We start from the raw sequence: 13,210 nt of genomic DNA, 5'->3' as shown, positions 1-13,210 counted from the left end.
ACATGTCATTTCGGCTGCACAGTGAATGCAGTAAAAACGAAGCCCGTAAGAAAGTTACAGAAACGCAGCTTTTCTCCAATTCCACGCAAACGCACGCACACAAACGCAGTCTTTCTCCAATTCCACTCCATTCTGAATTTTTTCTCCAGCTTTCCAGTACATTGTCTGGAATATTGAATAGTACTATTAGTATCATTACAAAATACAATTTGTCCTGCAAACATTAAGCTCTCATATAGCTCTGTGAACAGAAAAATAAAAAAAAGATATGCCCGCAATGGGAAGGGGTTAAGGACATGTAAAGGGAGTACAGTATATACTCGAGTATAAGCCGAGTTTTTCAGCACAGTTTTTGTGCTGAAAAAGTGCTCCTCGGCTTATATTCGGGTCATTACGGTAATTTTCTGCTAGCAGGCCAAGATAGCAGACTCCGCCCCCCCACCGCTCCATCACACGCCGGGTGACGTAGCCACGTAAACTCAGGCCCGCACCCGGCGTGTGGCTGCTTCCTGGCCTGCTAGCAGAAGTACCGTAAGTACTTCTGCAGATTTTAATGTACAGCATCGCCGCGCTCCTGGCAGGAGCGTGGGGATGCTGTGGGCCCCGGCACCCACCCTGGTGTCTGGATGCCGGGTCGGGATGCCGGGCTGTAAACGTAATGGCGCCGCTCTGCAGAGCGGTCGCCATAGAAACCAGCACCTCCGCTGTAATGCTTACAGCAGAGATGCTGAAGCTTATGACTGCGATCTCTGATTATAGGCATAAGCTTCGGCATCTCCGCTGTAAGTGTTACAGCGGAGGTGCCCTCCGGAGATGTCCTCCCCCCTCCGGAGATGTCCTCCCCCCTCCGGCCTGCCCCATACCTTTAAAGTTGCAGGCCGGCTCCTGCGCAGCGAGCTCGCAGGAGCCGACCTGTTCCGACGACAGCCGGGAGCCTAATGAAGGCTCCCAGGCCTGTCATCGCTATATTACTATTACGGCTGGTCTATGACCAGCCGTAATAGTAATGTAGAGATTCTCCCATAGACGGCAATACACTTGTATTGCCGTCTGTGGAACTTGCAATCAAATGACTGCAGGTTCAAGTCCCCCAGGGGGGGCTAAAAAAAGTTTTAAAAAAATATAATAAAAAATAAAATAAATAAAAGTTAACAGTGGGTTCACACCAGCACCTGATCTCAGTTATGCAGGTTTCCGTTTTCTGTCAGCAGAAGACAGAAACCGACATTCAGTGTCTGTGGGTGAGCCGTCTTCTGCTGCCCATGGTGAAACGGGTTTGTTTTTTGTTTTTTACTGGACACAAAGTCCTACATGTCCGACTAAAAAAAAAACAAAAAACGGTTTCAATGCGGAGAGCAGAAGACGCTCACCGGCGGACACTTTTCAAACCCATGAATGTTTCTCGGGCAGGAAACGGAAACCTGCATAACTGAGATTGAGCGCTGGTGTGAACCTGCCCTCAAAGTAGAAAATGACTGTGAAGCACATACACATTAGGTATCCCTGTGTCTGACAGTGCCCGGTCTACTGAATATAGGGGATCTGCAGTGCTTCTATTCCGTCGGGAAGGGGTTAATAGGAGCACTGCAGATATCCTATATTCAGCCAGGCTGAATTCCAAGTGGGGGTAAAAAACCCAGTCATCAAGCTCAGGGAAGGGGCAGACAGACAACCAAAACACCCCCTCCCCTTTCCCAGCACTTACTGCACCCAAGAACTCGGCCATTTTAATTTTTGAAATTTTCCAGTAGCTGCTGCATTTCCCCCTAGGCTTGTACTCGAGTCAATAAGTTTTCCTAGTTTTTTTGTGGTAAAATTAGGGGGGTCGGCTTATATTCGGGTCGGCTTATACTCGAGTATATACGGTAAGTCAGTAATATTTAGCTATTTTTCTCATAGAAAACAAAGTTGTACATTGAAGCTTAAAAAGGCCCCAACTCCCATGTGCGAAATACTTGCATTTTCTTATGCAGCATCCAGACATTAGGCCCCTTAGGAACCTAAACCATGGTGTTGTATTACCTCTGCACCCCTATTGCCAAATTTCTGATATCTAATTAATCTTTCAATATGGATACATAATCAAGAATCAGTAATTCTTGTTGTTATGACGTGCTTACAATCTATTTTTTCCAATAAATGAAAACATTATAATAGACATCCTAGACAAATATTTGAGGCAATGATTATAATCGGTATTTATTTTCATGCCTTGCTCATGCAGCTGTTTTGTTGTTCCTGCTATTGTCAGGTCAGGGAATTTAATAGTTTCCTCTTCCTTGAAGATATTTTAATTTAATCTTTGTCTTGACTTGCCTGTGTAAACAGCTATCCTCAATGAAGATAACTGAGGTTTTTTATTTTATTCAAAAGTTCTTTGAATTCCCCATGCTCTGGAACTTGCTACAACAATACGCAAGCTTCAAGAAGACCTTGAAGACTCACCTTTTCAGGAAGACCTAAGGGTTGGTTCAGACTAGTGTATGTATTCTGTCCAGGGAGAGTCCGCATGGAGACCCCCCGGATGGAATACAATCACAATTGCAAGCGCTGTGCTGTCAAAGCGCACGGACCCCATTATAATCTATGGGGTCTGTGTGCTTTTTCAGCACAGCGCTTGCAATTGAGATTGTATTCTGTCCAGGGGGTCTCCACGTGGACTCCTTCCGGACGGAATACATACGCTAATGTGAACGGGCTTAAAACCTTCAATAGCACTACTGCCACCATACCACCAACTAAACAGCTTCTACCCTTACCTACTGTCTCTATTCCCCTTCCCTCATAGATTGTCAGGATTTGAACCTGTGACCTGCTGTCTCCTTGTTTCTGGAGCTATCCAGCTTGTTGAATCATGGCCTCTTGGACTTCTGTGTGGAGCCTACTCCTGAGGCTCATCAGCTGCTTCTAATGATTGGAACCCGCCCTGTATTACCCTGATTGGGTTGCCTATATATAGGTGACTCTGACACTTCCTGTTGTGTTGGTATTGTGTTCTGAACTTCTGAATACAGCCTGGGGCATGTGGGCTACCCACGTGCTGTCTCCAGCCTCCTCAGCATTACCCGACGATTGGACTCCTGATCCTGTGCCACTAGTACCGTCACATAGATTGTAAGCCCTTGCGGGGCTCTGTCCCACTGTACCAGTAGGTCACTGTTAGTATTGTACTTGTTTTGTGTATTGTAAGTAAACCCTCAAATGTACAGCACCAGAAGAAAGCCATTTCTCAAAGATATCCATAAAAAGTCTAATTTAAAGTTAGCCACAATCCACCTGGGAGACACACCAAACATGTGGAAGAAGGTGCTCTGGTCAGATGAAGCCAAAATCGAACTTTTTGGCCACAATGCAAAATAATATGTTTGGCGTAAAAGCAACACAGCTCATCACCCTGAACACACCACCCCCACTATCAAACATTGTGGTGGCAGCATCATGCTTTGGGCCTGCTTTTCTTCAGCAGGGACATGGAAGATGGTTAAAATTGATGGGAAGATAGATGGAGCCAAATACAGGACCATTCTGGAAGAAAACCTGTTGGAGTTTGCAAAAGACCTGAGACTGGGACGGAGATTTATCTTCCAACAAGACAATGATCCAAAACATAAAGCAAAATCTACAATTGAATGGTTCACAAATAAACGTATCCAGGTGTTAGAATGGCCAAGTCAAAGTCCAGACCTGAATCCAATCAGGAATCTGTAGAAAGAACTGAAAACTGCTGTTCACAAACTCTCTCCATCCAACCTCACTGAGGTTGTTTACAAAACAAAGAAAAATCAGGCTGCTTATCATCAATGGCACTGTATCAGTTTAAGTAGCATAAGAATACTGTTCAGCTTGGTTTTTTAGCGGCAGATGGACGTGCACAGAGCATCTGCGTGGGGGTGTATGGAACTTAATTTTCTTGTAATCTAGCTAATGGAAACTACATGGTCAAGTATTCACAAGCTGTAACTTGTTCTGCAGACATAATGTTCTAAAGACCCTTTAACTAACCTAGAAGTCCTTTGAAGACAAAACTCCTTAAGACATTGTGTTGTGACATATTCAGCACTGAAATAGCATATATCCCCAAAAATGTAAATTTTCATTTTAAACAATGTTAGAGGGGACAATACAGGGTATTAAGAACTGGGGTATGTGAACTTTTGAACAGGGTCATTTTGATGTTTTTGGTTGTATTTTGAATTGTTGTCATATTGGAACGTCCAAGTACGTCCCATGCGCAGCTTCCTTGCTGATGAGTGCAAATTTGCCTCCAGTATTTGCTGATAATGTGCTGCATTCATCTTGCCTTCAACTTTGACCAAGTTTGACTACTGTAACTCCTTACTAATCGGTCTTCCCCTCACTAAACTCTCCCCTCTACAATCTATTCTGAATGCAGCGGCCAGGCTCATCTATCAGGCTAGATGCTATAGCGATGCCTCTGGTCTGTGCCAGTCACTACATTGGCTGCCTATTCATTATAGAATAAAATATAAAGTTATCACCCTCATCCACAAGGCTCTCCATAATGCCGCACCTCCATACATTTCCTCCCTCATCTCTGTCTACCGCCCAACCCGTGTTCTCCGTTCACTCAATGACCTAACACTTTATCATCAGAACTTCCCACGCTCGTATACAAGACTTCTCCCGAGTTGCACCACTTCTCTGGAATGCTCTACCCCGGACAATCAGATTAACTCCCAATTTCTACAGTTTCAAACGCAAATTAAAGACACATCTTTTCAGACAAGCCTATCACAATGTCTAACGTAAACCCTTAACCCTCCTCTGTCCCCGCTCCCACATTTCCCCACATGATATGATGTCATCTCATGCTAACTTTATAGGTCCTAGCTCCATCCACATGTTAAAGGACACGACTGTCGAGGGCTCATAAAGTCTTATGTTTATGTAATGACAGTCACCTCTATTACAAAAGTGTCTGACCTCTGTATAAGCAATGCCGCCCCTGCTACCTCTTGTGTCACCCCCTCTACCTCATAGATTGTAAGCTCTTGCGAGCAGGGCCCTCAGTCCCATTGTGTGAAATGATTTTCTTTGTAATGTATCTTTCTGTCTGTATTTGAACCCTACAAATTGTACAGCGCTGCGGAATATGTTGGCGCAATTTATAAATAAATAATAAAATTTATTATTATATTATTAAGTTTCCTGTGCCTTTGAAGCTCACACATCCCTACATCATCAGTGATCCACCGCTGTGGTTCTAGCATTGCAGAGTGTCTATTAAAGATACAATGTATGGAGGAATATTTAGTCTGTATAATTCTGATTGGCGTACTAAAAATGAGATTTATCCAAGCCATAAGAGAGTGATAAACTCCAGGATAAGGTTGCAGAAGCCTTCAGGAGTAAGATCTCTGACTTGTAAAGGTTGATGAAGAATCCAGAGAAAGATGCTTCACCAAATCCAAAGCCTTTGATAAATTTAGCTTTGGGTTGGATATAAAAAGCAGCAAGACTATGCTGGTGACACTGTTGGGGATTTATACAAAATTGAAGGCATACTGAACCAGCATGGCTACCACATGTAAATGTTGATATACAAACCTGCAATATGCCCATCAGTTTGTCTGTTTAAATTAGTCTGATCATAGGTCAATAGGAAACTTTAATCAGTGATGTGTTGAAGGTATTGACTTTTACTGATTTTTACATATTTGTGTGGAGGGTTTAGATAAAGAAAGTTGAGCCAAAGTTTCTATGTCTCAGGGTAGTTTTTTTCAACTGTAATTTTTATGGAAATTTTCAAAAATATTTAACAATGCAAGTAAAGAGCAAGGCAAACATGTACCAAGATTAGGAGGGAAAGGCGATACTGCCAGATCCCAAAGCCAAAACAGACGTATAACTTAGGGCTAGTTCACACGGGGGCAAGGAGGCGGATTTTGACAGCGGATTTCGCCTCAAAATCCGCCTCCATACAATGGTGGTCTATGGAGGTGGATACACACTGGGAAGAGTTCTGAGTGCGAGACCAGACAATCTGCCACTGTTCCTGGGAGATAGGGGTACCTAATCGCTCCTCCCATTTGGCCATATAGCGATGTCGAATAGGAGAACCAGTCATCTGAGTGGCAAGAAGCTGGTATACAGAGGATATGAGGCCCCTCGTGGAAGTGCCAGCCCGACAGATCCTTTCAAAGGACGTAGGGAGGGAGACTCTAGTGGAGCCATGGACAGAGTGGACAAAGTGAACTACCTGGGAATAATGAAGCCATTCGGCCTGAGGGAGACCTAAGTTAGCTACAAAATAATCAAAAGGCCTGAGCTCCAACGTCGCAGGGTCAATCATATCAGCAATCCGGAATAGCCCTGCCATGGACCACACTCTGACCATGGCAGGTGACAGACTATCAGGGAGGAGAGGGTTACATAGGACAGACACCATGGACAAGTGCGGGGACATCAGAGAGAACTTAGCGTTACACGTGGAACAGATGGAGCGAGTGAAATGGATGGGGCCAAGCAAGTAGGGGGAGGGAGGAGTGGGGGGAGCTAAACCACAGAAAAGCACTGGGGTGCATAGGAGCCAACCATTGCTTTTCTATCTCCACCCACCTATTGTACGCTGGGGCAGAGGCCCGGAACGGAACACAGCGCAAGTGCGTCGCCCAGTAGTAATGTAAAAGATCCAGGACAGCCAGACCCCCAGACTCCCTCCTCGCCAACATATCCGACTGGGGGATACGGTGACGTTTGGCTGCCATATAAATTGAAAGATAGCTTTCTGCAAAACGCGAAGCTCATTCCACGGAACCGCAATGGGGAGCGTCTTGAAGTAATAGAAGAGTTTTGGTAGAAGGGTAATTTTTAGCGCCGCGATCCTCCCCAGTAGGAAGATTGGGAGGGGCTGCCACTTATCCAAGAGGGACTGTAGGTTGCGGAACAACCGTGGGTAGTTGACCGAATAAAGGGTATGGTAAGAGGGGGAAATCTGGATCCCCAAATAACATATGGAAGATGATCACCACTGAAAGTTGGAACGGAGAAGTGTAAGGTCGTCGTGCGAGATGTTGAGAGGAAGCGTCTCGGTCTTTGAAGGGTTCACCTTGTATCCCGAGAAGCCGCCGTACATCGTGAGAAGTCGTAGGAGGTTAGTGTGGGGAGAAGAAAGCTTTTTTTCTTTTTTGTATCATTCCATCTTCTCTGTCCTGATGGTCGAAATGGCTGACCTTGTTTTTTAAAGATGAAATAAAATGTTGCTGTTTTTAGATCCGTTGACTGGTGAGTGCCCTATTTTTCTTTTCTATTTTTTTCATGTCATACAGTTTTATGTTTGTGTAATGACAGTCATCTCTATTACAACATTGTCTGACCACTGTATAAGCAATGCCGCCCCTGCTACCTCTTGTGTCACCCCCTCCACCTCATAGATTGTAAGCTCTTGCGAGCAGGCCCCTCAGTCCCATTGTGTGAAGTGACTATTTCTTTGTAATGTATCTTTTTTTCTGTATTTGTACTAATTGTATAGTGCTGCGGAATATTTTGGCGCTATAGAAATAAAATGTTTTATTATATTATTATTATAAAATGAGAATTCTCTGGTCTCTCACTTCCAGTCTTCCCACATGTCTAAAGGCTTGTAATTACTACCTTACTTTGCAATTGTGGCCCTGGAGCAAGTACTGAGGTCATTAGACTCATTCTCCAATCCCCCTAAGCATAGGCCATAAATAAAAATTCCTGAAGAACTTCTTCAAGATCTAGGCAACTCCAGCTGTATTTATTGCAGAATGACATCATGCAGCCTATACAACTTGCAGCTTCAGACAAGGTGACACAGAAGAGATGTTTCCTCTCTCTTGCCTGCCCTCTAGTGTTCTTCTGCAGTGTTGTTCTCGGAGTGGACTCTGTTTACAGCAGGGTGATAACGATAGCAACAGGCTTATTCTGCCAAGCTTGTTACCAGGGAGAGGAGGTGGGAGGAGCCGGGTTGTTGTTGCTAGGTAACCACTTCCCACAGTCACTATTTCCTTGTCTCTAAGAAGTTACGAAAAGTCGAGGTGACGAGTGTGCGGCGTACAGTACATCTCCTATAGTAGAGTGTAAGGTTACAATATGGGAAAACTAGGAGAATCACGACTGCAACAGACGGCGTACAGTACGTCTCCTATAGTAGAGTGTAAGGTTACAATACGGGAAAACTAGGAGAATCACGACTGCAACAGACGGCGTACAGTACGTCTCCTATAGTAGAGTGTAAGGTTACAATACGGGAAAACTAGGAGAATCACGACTGCAACAGAATAGACCTTTTGTATCGGTCGCTGATAAGTGACTTCTTAGACTGAGACGCCACTGAATATGGAGCCGAAATTGATGTCCAGATCAGATAATCGTATGATATTGTTGGTCTTTATCATTATACAGGTGTGATTTGCTCATTATATTTGTACAGTATTAAAAATAAAATCCCTATTCTTATGGTAACGCCAAAGCATGGGGGCAATATATTAAGACGGTCGGAAGCAGAGCTGCGAATGGCGAATGCAGCGCCTTCTCGCTCAGGGTGTAACTGCATTGAGCCCCTCCATCAGTACTGAAGTTCCATCATGTGAATGCATGTAATGTATATTGTTAGCATTATTGAGGTTTTCTGCCTGAAAAACCTCTCTAAGGGTGGATTCACACTACGTAACGCCAGCGTGTATCACAGCCGTACGCGCCGGCGCTACAGCAGGGCTGCCGAACACTTCCCATTCATTTCTATGGGAGCCGGCATGCGAGTGCTCCCCATAGAAATGAATGGGCTGCTTCTTTCATTGCGAGCAGTCCCATTGAAGTGAATGGGAAGTGCCGGCGTATACGGCTAGCTCTGCTCATGCCGAGCCGTACACGCCAGCACTTCCCATTCACTTCAATGGGACTGCTCGCAATGAAAGAAGCAGCCCATTCATTTCTATGGGGAGCACTCGCATGCCGGCTCCCATAGAAATGAATGGAACTGCTTTATACGCCGCTTATTCTGAACGTGTTTTACGTTCAGAAAAAGCTTCAGTATACGTAGTGTGAATGAGCCCTAAGGCCGGGGCCCCATTTGGTGTAAACGTCGCAATTTTCCTGCGGCAGAATTGCTGCGTAAAAAAAATTGTGTTTTAGAGTCAGAGCAAAGTGGATGGGATAATAGAGAATCTCATGCCCATTTTGAGGTAAAAACCGCTCGGAGGACACACCACGATTTCCAAAACTGTCTCGGTTTTGGAAATCGCAGCATGTCAGTTATACCTACGGAAACGCTGGTGGTTCCCCATAGGTATAATGGAAACAGAAAGTATACAGAGGAAACCTCTGCAAACTTTCTGTCTAAAGCGCTGCGAGAAGAACCACAATGCGTTGCGTTTCTTCCCAAAGCGCTTTTTTGCTGCAAGATGCCACATGGGGCCTTAGCCTAAATGTCTTGCTGCTGGTGTCTCATCCTAATTTGATGTTCATCTGTTACTAGGAAAGGTCTGACTGCAGGAAACAACAAGCTCAATATGATCTCTCTTCACTGACTCTGCATGTTCCCACACAGATTTGCAGCTTCTCTTGGTTAATAATGAGAGTGGTTATAAGGAGAGTTTTTGCACTTCTGACTAGCTGCTTGTGTTATTGCAGATGGGATGTTAGTCATAGACAGTAAGCATCTTTCCTGATTCTGCTCAGATTTCTCTGCTTCTGTGTCTGGGATATTTTAAGCTGCATCCAGGGGCGTAACTACCGTAGAGGCAGCGGAGGCAGCTGCCACAGGGCCCGGGCCATTAGGGGGCCCGTTGACAGCCGCTACCGCTGCGGTTTTTTTAATGTATTAATAGGCCGTTATGGGCCCTATTCACTTGCCGATCCTGGATGCGCCGGGATCGGTAAGTGACACCGCGGGCCCCACAAATACTATCATTATACTCAGGGGTCTTTGCAGACCCCCGAGTATAATGATCGGCGGACCGGGAGAGGTAAAGGAACGTAACAAACACTGTTACTTACCTCTCCACGATCCTGCCAGGCCTCCTTCCTGACGTCCTTTCTGACGTCTCAGACGTCACATGAACCCGGCTTGCATCCCGGGTGATGTGACGTCTGACGTCATTTCAGAAGGACGGCAGCGGAGAAGACAGCGTAGGAGCCGGGGACATGTAAGAAACAGTAATTTTTTTATGTTTTTATTCCCCCGGGTCTCCGATTATTATACTCTGGGGTCTGAAAAGACCCCAGAGTATAATAATTGTTTATGGGTGTCCACTATGGGATATAATACTGTGTGCAGGGGACACTATTAGGGATGATACTGTGTGCAGGGGCCAGTAAGGGACATAATACTGTGTGCAGAGTCCACTATGGGGGATAATACTGTGTGCAGGGGCCACTATGGGGGATAATACTGTGTGCAGGGGCCACTATGGGGGATAATACTGTGTGCAGGGGCCACTATGGGGGATAATACAGTGTTCAGGGGCCACTATGGGGGATAATACTGTGTGCAGGGGCCACTAAGGGACATAATAGAGTGCGGAGGAGGGGGTTGGTCGGGGTCTTCAACGTTGGTGTCGGTTGGGGGGAGGGGGGCATGTCAAAAGTTCGACACGGGGCCCCGCCATTCCTAGTTACGCCACTGGCTACATCATAACCTGGATTTGAAGTCCAGTGTCCCTGGATAGCCTATAGAATAGTATGCTTACTTGGGGTTTTCTCAGTAATCTGTCTGCTATTTTACAGTTACACTTGGACGAGTTACATGTAAATAAAATGTAGAAATAATGGAAGGGAGTGGGGGCAGACTACTCTGTTGTACACACCCACTGTCTCACTATGAGTAAGGGACGCAACAACATGTCCTGAAACGCGTAAGCTGTTGTTTTTCTTTCTGTCTTGTTCCTGGAACATGTAAGATGTTTCCTTTTTATTTTTTGACAAAATAAAAGTTATATTTTATATAATGGTTGCTGGACATGCTTTTTTGTGAGTTTTGAACCCCTTTAATGAGTGATAAACAGTACTCTTCAAAGATGGGATTTACATACAGGAAAGCTAAAAGAAAGCCATCACTAACACCTAAACAGAAAAAAACAAGGTTACAATGGGCTAAGGAAAGACAATCCTGGACTGTGGATGAAAGTCATATGTAGTGATGAATCTCGAATCTGCATTGGGCAACGTGATGATGCTAGAACTTTTTATATAGATAATGAGCCGTCACTCGGTAGTTTAAGCTGGTGCCCAGAAAAGGCTTCTCACGGCCATGATACACGATGAACGAAATTCCCGGCACTCAGATAGTATGCTTCCAAAATGTAACTTTATTCAAACAAAATATACAAACGTTTCGGTCCAAATTAAAGACCTTCTTCAGTGTGTCGGTAGTAGGTAGAATAGGAAGCCAGAATAAATGGAATGTGGAGTCCACACTCCTCTATTTGGGGCTCCTATTACATGTGTAGAAAGGGGGCTGCACGTGCTCCGCATTCACTAGCAGCTTCCAGAATCCAAAGGGTGCTGCAGCGATATATATATGGAGGATCCAGGTGTCAGACCCTGACTGATCACATACTATCCATACTACTTTTTTTTTTTTTTTTTATCTGTACCTTTAATCTGAACCTACTGTCTCTGCAATGGCTCTACCTTGGAGCTTTTGTAATTGTATATTGTATTATCATTGCTGCTGTAACACACTGAATTTCCCCATGGTAGGACTATTAAAGGATTATCTTATCTATCCTGTGGAAAGGTCATCAGTATGAAAAAAAACTTTTTGTGGTCGGAATACCCCTTTAAACAGTCGCACGATACTGATTTGCAAATATTTTAGACCACTCAATTACGACGTGTCTATCCACGTATCTATTTTTATGACTGTCAATAGTCTCAAGTCTATGATGGATCTAAGAAAACAAGTCCCAGGCAGATACAAAATGGCAGTGAAAACCAGACTGCGTCTTCCGTTTTTCACAGCCATTCTTATCAATCTATAGCCTAAAACTACATGGACGAACTTTTTTGGTAATTTATGGAAATTTTCTGAAAGAGTTTATCTACTTTCTAATATCTATCCATAGCAGTGGCGTAACTACCGCCGTCTTTTCGGACCCCCGATTATAGTCATCAGTGGCCCAGGAGAGGTAAGAAACATTAAAAATACGGTTACTTACCTTTCCACGATCCGGGCAGGATTCAGCCTAGTCGTCTGACGTTGCATAACCCCGGCCTGCGTCACGGGTCATGTGACGTCTGACGTCATTGAAGATGGACTACTTCAGAGGCCGACAGCAGGAGCTGGGAGATAGGTTGGTAACATAGTTTTTTTTATGTTTTTCTACCCCTGGGTCTCCGATTATTATACTCTGGGGTCTGAAAAGACCCCAGAGTATAATAATTGTTTATGGGTGTCGACAATGCGACATAATACTGTGTGCAGGGGCCACTATGGGGTACAATACTGTGTGCAGGGGCCACTATGGGGGATAATATTGTGTGGAACGGCCACTATGGGACATAATACTGTGTGCAAGGGCCACTATGGGGAATAATACTGTGTGCAGGGGCCACTATGGGGATAATACTGTGTGCAGGGGCCACTATGGGGATAATACTGTGTGCAGGGGCCACTATGGGGATAATACTGTGTGCAGGGGCCACTATGGGGATAATACTGTATGGAGGGGCCACTATGGGACATAATACTTTGTGCAGGGGCCAATATGGGGGATAATACTGTGTGCAGGGGCCACTATGGGGATAATACTGTATGGAGGGGCCACTATGGGACATAATACTATGTGCAGGGCCACTATGGGGAATAATACTGTGTGCAGGGGTCACTATGGAATTGTGTGGAGGGGCCATTGAGGGAAATAATAGTGTGTGCAGGGGCCACTATGGGGTATAATACTGTGTGCAGGGGCCACTATGGGAATAATATTGTGTGGAGGGGCCACTGAGGGAAATAATAGTGTGTGCAGGGGCCACTATGGGGTATAATACTGTGTGCAGGGGCCACTATGGGGCATAATAGAGCGCGCAGGAATGCATAGGAGGGGGTTGGTCGAGGTCTTCGTCGTCGGTGGGGGGCCATGTCAAAAGTTCGCCACGGGCCCCGCCATTCCTAGTTACGCCACTGATCCATAGCATATGTTACTGTGTAATACACTTTTTAGCAAATGTGGGACAGTGAGGTGTTTGCTGTCACAGCTAAGCTTATGTTCCCTACTGATAT

This window comes from Leptodactylus fuscus, chromosome 5, assembly GCF_031893055.1.
Source record: "Leptodactylus fuscus isolate aLepFus1 chromosome 5, aLepFus1.hap2, whole genome shotgun sequence".
In the NCBI taxonomy this organism is placed as follows: Eukaryota; Metazoa; Chordata; class Amphibia; order Anura; family Leptodactylidae; genus Leptodactylus; species Leptodactylus fuscus.
The sequence above is the reverse complement of the archived record's forward strand: the minus strand, read 5'-3'. Positions refer to the sequence as shown.